This window comes from Salvia splendens, chromosome 6 (assembly GCF_004379255.2).
Source record: "Salvia splendens isolate huo1 chromosome 6, SspV2, whole genome shotgun sequence".
NCBI classification, from domain to species: Eukaryota; Viridiplantae; Streptophyta; class Magnoliopsida; order Lamiales; family Lamiaceae; genus Salvia; species Salvia splendens.
Genome location: NC_056037.1, coordinates 16,756,064 through 16,765,985, shown reverse-complemented (window position 1 = coordinate 16,765,985; position 9,922 = coordinate 16,756,064).

Below are 9,922 nucleotides of genomic sequence, written 5' to 3'. Positions count from 1 at the left end.
TGCTGGATGAGCTAGATGCACCGTCATCATCGTTCCACTAGGTGATGCTCCCACCTTCATGCTCGACTATCATGTTGTGCATGATTATGCACGCATACATGACATCGGCGAGGACTTCCTTGAACCAGAGACGAGTCGGCCCTTTCACAATTTCCCACCGTGCTTGGAGCACACCAAATGCCCATTCGACATCCTTCCGCGCCGACTTCTGCTTTTGCGCAAATAAAACCCTCTTCTCACCAATTGGGCAGCTGATCGTCTTCACAAAAACAGGCCACCGTGGGTATATGCCATCGGCCAAGTAGTACCCCATGTGGTATTGGCGCCTGTTGGTAGTGAACTCGATGGTCGAGCCATTGCCATTGCATTGCTCGGTGAAGAGGGTGGATGAGTTGAGTACGTTAATGTCGTTGTTCGACCCGGCTACGCCGAAGTAAGCATGCCAGATCCAGAGCCGATGGTCAGCGACGGCTTCGAGGATCATCGTCGGGTGGCTGCCCTTGTATCCACTAATGAATTGGCATCTCCACGCCGTCAGACAATTCTTCCACTACAAGTGCATACAGTCGATGCTCCCTAGCATCCCACGAAAGTCGTGCGTCGTCTCGTGCATCTTCATCAGGCCCTGGCAATCAGTGACAGTCGGCTTGCGCAAATATGTGTCGCCGTAGGCCTCCACAACTCCCCTACAAAATCTCCTCAGGCACTCCCGGCCTGTTGTATCCCCGACGTAGAGGTACTCGTCGAAGATGTCCGTCGTGGTGCCGTAGGCCAACTGACGGATTGCAGCCGTGCACTTTTGCAACGGTGTAAGGCCGGGTCTGCCAATGCCGTCTTCCCGATACGTCATGTATTCATCACGTGATGACAACGTCCGGACAATGCTGAGAAAAAGGTAACGCGGCTGTCACGACCGCCCATACTAGGGGTGTTACAAACGAGGCGATCGTGACCAAGGGACAAATATTAAGAATAGCATTTAAGGATAACAGTTCATAAGAAAGCCTCAATTAGCTTAAAGAATAATATTTTAGTTCAAAAATATAGCAGCGGAAATAAGGTTTCAAAGAGAGTCTAGGATGACGCCTATGTATGAAGACACAACGCATCCAAAATCCCTAGGCCGACTCAACATCCACCGCAACATCTCGCTCAACCTGCACATAGGGAAAACACATGCAGGGCGGCTGAGTACTTGTTGTACTCAATGGGCTCATGCCGAAAACATTTTCATAAAAACAGTTATGTCATCCATACCAGTGATCTCGAGTTTTATGTGAAGTTAAGAAATATCACGAGAACACAAAAACATTTCAAAGTCTGGCCAGACAATCAATCTCCCCACTTTCTCATCAATCATTCAATCACATTCTCTTTCCATAGTGCGACGAAAGTGTGGCCACACTATTCGCCCACGAGACCGGCCGACTAGCAAGGACGGCTCACGATCCCATCTGTGTACACTAGCCTGATAGGGTTTGCGGCCCTACTCAGACCCGAATTCGTTTCATTCATAGCCCTATAGCCTAATGGAGCGCACTCACAAACTAGGCATCAGGCACAATCTCATCATCAAAACAAACATGGCATGACATAACACTTTAAACCACCCTTATTACACCATAATCATACTTTTGAAAGCGTAAAAGAGTTTAGTAAAAGAAAGCCCACCTCGTTTGCTTAAACCATTCAATATCCAATTAAGGCAACCCTCGTTCCTTGAGCTCACGTATACTCAATCACCCTTGCCAATGACAACACAAATCAGCCTTTCGTAAACTTATATTATCATGCATGTCCTATTGTTCCCTTTTTTTATCGTTCTCTCACCCATCCCAACATTCACCAACACAAGAAAGACATGTCATAATACTTTTCTCAAATCACACATGCATCATATAATTCATCAAACTTAGTACAAAAGATATTTTCACATAACAACGAAACTGGCAGAACTGCGCGGTTGCCTTGTAAAAATCACCAATAATCGCTCCGATCTCATATGAAGCTAAAATTTGGTCACAACATAGTAGACACATTCAGGTTCATTCAGGTAAAGTTTCACATTTAAATCGTGTCATTTGATCAGTCAAAACATTAATACAACACTCGGTCGGAACATCAAGCTTCTGGCAGCATTGCGCAGTTCATTTGAAAAATTCACCATAAATTCGTACGATGTCCAATAAGGCTGAAAATTTTAAAAGACTCAGAAGACACTTCCAATTTTCATCTAGTTCAAGAATCACATCAAACTGAGGTCATTTAGTCAGTCAAACAGATTTCGAAACTTTCTGGTCGAGAACACACGTTACTGGCAGAATTGCGCAGTCGACTTCAAACATTTTTCAAAAATTTATTTTTCGACAAAAAGGGCTGAAATTTACACGAGACACAGAAATCACCTTGAAATTTACTCAGTAAAATTTTCATATCAAAATTCGACCGTTTTATAGGTCAATCACACATCAGGAAATACTGTTTGAACGTCACAGATTTCAGACTCAAAATTTCGAAATTAGGGTTTCTTTCCCAATCATCCAAACACAAATTCTCATGCTTATAACACACAATCATGCTTGATAAGACTCTCTTAAACATGTTTGCACATAAACTTAGATCATTCACCAAGGATTCAAATCAAACTTCACACAACTTAATCAAAAATCGCATAACTATCAAAGTTCTCAAGCAAACTCACTTTCCCACCGATTAACTTTGCGATCTATGATTCCTACACCCTCTATATGCATGTAGGATTCAAGAATAAAGTTTCAATGAAGGAGATGAGAAGAAAATCTTAGTTATACCTTCTTGAATCAAGAAAAACGAACGGTAGAAACAAACGTTGGCACGATTCGTCCCTCTCCCTTCACCGCTGCCGCCGCTGCCACGAATCCGCCTTCGCGGATCCGCAGCGCCGCCTCCGGCGGCGCTCTCTCTCTCTCTCTTCTAACTCTCGGTTTTCCTTCTCTCGTTTTCTCTCTCTCGGATTTCTAAATTGACGTCAAAGAAATGAAATGAAGGGAGATGCTATTTATAGAAAAAAAAATTCATAAAAGACAAAGATTCACGTCTTTTCGTTTCGATGTGACGAGTAATTAATGCGGCGTTGGAAAATGTGCCTGATGTGACGTGATTCTTATCCAATTGGAAAACGTGCCTGATGTGACGTGATTCTTATCCAACTTTTCGTCTTGATTTGATGTCGAAAGTGTATTTGATACGTGGTCTATTCTTTCGTGTAGGTATCATTTTGGGCTCGTAACAATTGGGTTTCAAATTGGGCTAGGAAAGAATAATTGTTTGGCCCCAAAAGTGAAATACTTCTCTCGACAAAAGAAACAAGGTCGAAAAATTTTCAAGTGCACAAACGACGGTCCTTTCAAGAACACAATAGAAAGGTAGAAAAAAGTCGGGGTGTTACATTCTTCCCTTCTTAACAGAAATTTCGTCCCAAAATTTGATCGTCTCACATAAACAACTCGGGGTACTTTTCTTTAATTCCATCTTCTAACTCCCACGTGGCTTCCTTGGAACCATGGTGTTTCCAACACTTTCACGAATGCTATCGACTTGTTTCGCAACTCTTGTATCTTCCGATCTAGGATTGTCTCTGGCCTTTCCTCGTAGCTCATGTCGGGGTTTAGGATCACTTTCTCTTGACGAATCACATGCTTGGGGTCAAATACGTACTTGCGCAACTACGACACATGGAACACGTTGTGTACATTCCCAAAACTGGGAGGTAACGCCAAACGATACTCTACAGGACATACTTCATCGATAAACTCGTATGGTCCTACAAAACGCAGTTTCAATTTGCCCTTCATTCCAAACCTCACAACTTCTTTCGTCGGGGATACTTTCAAGAACACTTTGTCACCAACGTCGAATTTGATTTCCGTTCGACGCACGTCAGCATACGACTTCTGCCTATCTTGAGCTTCCCTGATCCTTGCGCGGATTTGATGCACAATTTCGGTCATTTCCTTTATAGCGTTGGGTCTTAACATCTTCCTCTCGCCAACTTCATCCCAATATAGTGAGGATTGACACTTTCTGCCATATAAAGCTTCATACGGAGCCATATCGATCGTCGCTTGGTAGCTATTGTTGTAGGCGAATTCAACCAACGGCAGAACAGTTTCCCAACTTTCCTTTCAATCTAAGACATCGGCTCGTAGCATATCTTCAAGCTTTTGAATCGTCCTCTCTGACTGTCCATCCGATTGCGGGTGATAAGCAGTTCTGAAGTTCAATTGCGTGCCCAAATCTCGTTGCAAACTCATCCAAAACTTTGATGTGAACTTCGTATCGCGGTCGGACACAAAAGTCTTTGGTACTCCATGCAAACGTACAATCTCACTCACGTAGATCTTAGCTAATTTGTCCGATCCATAGGAAATCTTTATTCGGTAAGAAGTGCGCGCTTTTAGTCAGTCGATTGATAATCACCAAAATCGCAGTGTTGCCCTTATGTGACTTTGGCAAACTCATCACGAAGTCCATGGCTATATGCTCCCACTTCCATTCGGGAATTTCGAGTGGTTGCAACTTCCCATATGGCCGCTGGTGTAAGGCATTCACTTGTTGGCACGCTAGACATCATTCCACATGTGACGCTACGTCTCCTTTCATCCCATTCCACCAAAAACGTTGCTTCAAACCTCGATACATCTTCGTACTTCCGGGGTGAGCAGTATAAGGCGTGTCGTGCGCTTCACTTAAAATCTCATCTTTTAGCGCCTCATCGCTCGGTACACCCAATCGTCCATCGTACGTCAAAACATTATCCGCCTCCTCACGATAATGATCGAGCTTCTCGGCTCTCACCTTCACACGAAATTCTTCCAACTTCTCATCACGTCGTTGGGCTTCTATGAGCTTGGTTATCAAGTCTGGCTCTATCACTAGCGTCGTTATTCTTTCTCCTACTGTCTCGGGCTCTTTTACTATTTCCAATCTCATTCTATCGAATTCGCGAATCAACGCTTCCTCTTGCGTTAGGAAATAAGCTATTTGCGGTTGGTTCTTCCTACTCAAAGCATCGGCTACTGCGTTCGCCTTGCCCGGATGATAGTGAATACCACAGTCATAGTCTTTCACGACTTCTAACCAACGTCATTGTCGCATGTTTAGCTCCTTCTGCTCGAGTACTTGAGACTCTTATGATCCGTATAAATCTCACATCACACTCCATAGAGATGGTGTCTCCAAATTTTCAGTGCGTGCACTACTGCTGCTAGTTCCAAATCATGAGTCGGAAAATTCAGCTCATTCGGTCTCAACTGTTGGGAAGCATATGCTATCACCTTCCCATCTTGCAGTAACACGCATCCAAGTCCTACTTTTGATGTATCAGTAGAGACGGCGAAGTCCTTGTTGGCTGCCGGCACCGTTAGAACAAGTGTTGTGGTCAACTTTTATTTCAAACGTTGGAAACTCGCCTCGCATTCCGGCGTCCAAACCTCTTTGATTCCTTTCTTCAACAATTGTGTCATTGGTCTCGCGATTTTAGAGAATCCCTCGATGAAGCATCGGTAGTATCCCGCCAATCCCAAGAAACTGCGGATTTCACTCGGCGTTTTCTGCGATTTCAAATTTTGCACAATCTAAACCTTTGCGGGGTCTACTTGAATCTCATTTGCCGTCACGATATGACCAAGAAAGTTCACTCGAGTCAACTAAAATTCATATTTACTAAACTTGGCATAAAGCTTCTCCCTTCGTAACGTTTCCAACACAGTTTGCAGATGCCCTCCATGTTCCTCCTCGTTCTCCGAGTATACTAAAACATCGTCGATGAAGACTAACACGAACTTGTCAAGATACTGGTAGAATTCTAGGTTCATCAAGTCCATGAAGACGGCCGGGGCGTTGGTCAGCCCAAATGGCATCACTACGAATTCATAATGGCCATAACGAGTGCGAAAAGCAGTCTTAAGTACATCCTCTCGTCGGATCTTTAGTTGATGATATCCCGACCTCAAGTTCATTTTGGAAAATACTCCAGCTCCTCGAAGTTGGTCAAACAAATCATCAATCCTCGGCAGTGGGTACTTATTCTTCAGGTCATCTTGTCGAGCTCACGGTAATCGATGCACATTCTCACCGTTTCATCCTTTTTTCTTTACGAACAACACCGGCGCTCCCCACGGTGTCACACTAGGTCGGATAAAACCCAAGTCTAACAATTTTTGCAACTGAATCTTCAACTCTGCCAACTCTTTAGGGGCCATTCGGTATGGCGCCTTCGATACTGGCGCAGGCCCTGGTTCCAAATAAATAGTGAACTCTAATTGTCTGTCGGTTGGCGGTCCAGACAAAGCTTCTGTAAAACACATCGAGAAAATCTAGTACTACTGCCACTTCTTCCACTCTCAATTCCTTCATTTCCTCTCCGTTCAAGTACACAAGATACGCTGGACGCCCTTTCCTTATCATCATGGTTGCTTGCAATGCGGAGATTATAGAGGTTTGTCGATTTAAAGAAATCCCTTACAAAAATAGTCGGCTCGTCGCCAGGGGTTTGAAAAGAAATTTGCCTCTAGCTGGTGAATCACTTTTACGCATGTCTGAGTATAGAAACTTATTCCCCCATGTGCATTCGAAAAGCTCAACCCCTCCCTTTTCTCCAAGTCTAGTATCAAGAACTCGAAAATTGATCAAACAGTCTTACTTGGATATGAACTGAATTCAAAATTGTAGCAACACTGCTGAAGGTGTCTTAATCAGAAAGGTTGTAGAAATAATCAAGAAAACAAGAACAACATTTCTAGTTCGACTCTTTTAGATCTCATCACCAACTTGCAGAAATTGGTTTGAAAAAATAAGGCAGGGTCTAAGTTTCATTGATCTTGATCATGTTCATTCTGGAAATTAAGGTTTCAAATAAACTCATAAAGGTTGAGACTTTACTTCTGACGAGAGCTCGAAAGAATATGAGATAGGCCTTGAAAACAGGATGAAACTGAATCAGGTCTCAAATTCCATAGTAGGCTGCCAAATAAGATATTTCAATTGTCAAATCAAATTTGCAAAGTTTTGGCATCAATGAATGATGGTTCAAACATGTCATGACATGAGATGATCAATCGTGGGAGGATTTAGAAGCATAGAGAAATGTCATGAGGTAGCACTGATCATGGTTCGAAGACATCATGTTATTGAATAATGATGTCACATCAATGGATTCACAGGGTTGCAACGAACGTGAAGTGAACTTTTTAGGAAGATCGGCTAGATCAACCACGTTAAGGAAAAAGAGACACAATAGCCTTAACTTGGTATTGCAGAAAGAAAATCATTGAGCATGAAACAATATCTGTAGTGAAACTGAGCTAAAAAGAATTTCACTTCTGCAAGGAAGAACTTGCCGCATGCATAGTTACGAAATAAAAAGGTGTACAAAAGTTCCAAGAAGAATATTCCATCCTTTGAAGAAACATGTTTAGGAATGGGATCGTACTGAAAGTCATAACTGCAACCAACTTTAGAAATGAAGTTCAAAGGCGGAAGTTCATAAAGTCAAAATATTGTCCTTACAAAAGATGAATCAAAGAAGACTACTAATCAAGATGTCCAAAAATGACGAAGGCAAACACAATTTTCAAGAACTGAAAGTGAGTCATGACTCGATATAGGAAAAGAAATAACGTGCAATAATTGTGAATTGTGAGTCAAACAAGGTCGTAATTAGACAAAGGCTCACCGTTAATTGAAATATTCCAAAAAGAATTTCTTATAATCCAAGTAAGTACTGTTGATTAAAATCATTCATTCTAGCTACGAGGGTCACGCTCTCACGTTCATCTTTCTGAGGCCGAACATGGTAACATCGTTCTACGAAACTGCGGATTCCAAGTTGAGATTCATCGTGTCGTTAGAACTAATAACAGTAGTCGAAAGCCATATCTTCATATATTCCTTGCACGTGATAATCGTCATTTTCTTAAAACGTTGTTGTTATACTCGCGCTCTCAACATGCTATAACGGTCGTTTTCGCCGCATCGCCTCTTTTGACCGAAGATCGGATTTATCTATTAGATCGCAGGTATGATCTCTACATCCGTTGTAGGATTACATCATTTCGCATCTCTTCTTGCCTCGAACATTTTCTCGTTTGGAACATCTCTTCAATTTGCACTTCTTCTTTTCTTAAACTCTTTATCATATGCTACGTCCTTTCGCATTCTCCTTGTTCTCGTCATTCAGGGAAAAACGATTCTGAATTTGTAATCATTCGATAAAGTTCGAGTTCACACCGCATATTTCCATTTGTCCTATCACTCGGAAAAGTGATATTGCAGTTGTCAACAACTAAATTCGATATCATTTAATCTAACATACTTCTTAGGCACTCTATGTTCGCATACAAAGTTCATAGCGTCATTCTAAGAAATAGAAAAAAAAAATTTCATGGTCCACCGGTCTCCATCCTCTATCTCGATCCTCTCGTCTCATATCTCGATAATTTAGAGATTTCGCCCCACTTTCCATTCTCGTTCGTTTGCATCGCTCGGGAAAGCAATAGGTGAGTTTTCAAATTAGAACTACGGTCCGCGTGGTCAACTAGGTCTACATCTTCGGCACTCTAAGTTCACGACACATTTCATCATCTCGTAGAGAACAAAATATCACAACAAGTACTATAACACACAACATTTTCACATATCAAAACAAAACACTTTCACACTTCACATTATCATTCAAAACTTTTGAAATAAAATTTTCTTCAGACTCTCACACTTTCCTCAAAATTTTCACATTTCAATTTTAACTTTAGAGTAAAAGTTTTGACTCAAAACTCAAAACATACTTTCACATCAACTTTCATCACTCGTATAAAACACTCCATAGAGTAACGATTCATACTTCGCACCTCATAACATATATAACATCACACTTCGATGGCTCAATTTTCCAATTGAAAAGGAATTTTTTTTTTTATTTTTTTTTATTTTTTTTTTCAAATTTTTTATTTTTCAAATTTTTTTTTTCAACTTTCCACAACATAAACATTTTTTCCTCAATCAAACTCCACTAGACAACGAGTCATTAATATTACAAAACATCAACCACAAAATCCTTTTTTCATTTTTTTTCTACATATCAAACCATACAAATCTATCAAAACTCATAACACATTTGTATTCCAAACAAAACGCTCATGCACTTCACATATATGTTTGAAACAACATTTTTAGATTACACATTTATTTTCTAAAAATTTTAACTTTCTCAAAACAACTCATCAACTTTCGTCCTTCATGTAAAACACTCCATCATCCTATGTTGACATGCTCACGTCGTAGTACTTTCACACATATAAAACACACTTAGTCATCATACTAGTCTTGCTCATGCTCCATATAATCACATCATAACAATATCATGATCAACATACCATACGTGCTTAGATCATCTTGTCAATCATGCGCATACTTCACATAATCATACTATCACAACATCGTGTTCACATATATAACACGTGCTTAAATTTTCATGTCAATCGTACTCGTATTCCACATAATCATATCATCAAAATTCAGCTTCACGTATAACATTCATTCACATGCGTACACTTGCCAAAACATCCTCATCATATCATCATCAATTTCATACATCTATCTCACATTCTTTCAACAACTTAAAACATACCTCACTTTCTTTGGTTGAGCGTGATGCTTTGGATGTTGAGCCTTCATGACACTCCAGTTTAAGGTTTACTATTCTAGACTTAAGGTGAAAGAAGACTCTCGGACCAGAGCGAAAGAACGAAGCTCTGATACCACTCTGTCACGACCGCCCATACTAGGGGTGTTACAAACGAGGCGATCGTGACCAAGGGACAAATATTAAGAATAGCATTTAAGGATAACAGTTCATAAGAAAGCCTCAATTAGCTTAAAGAATAAT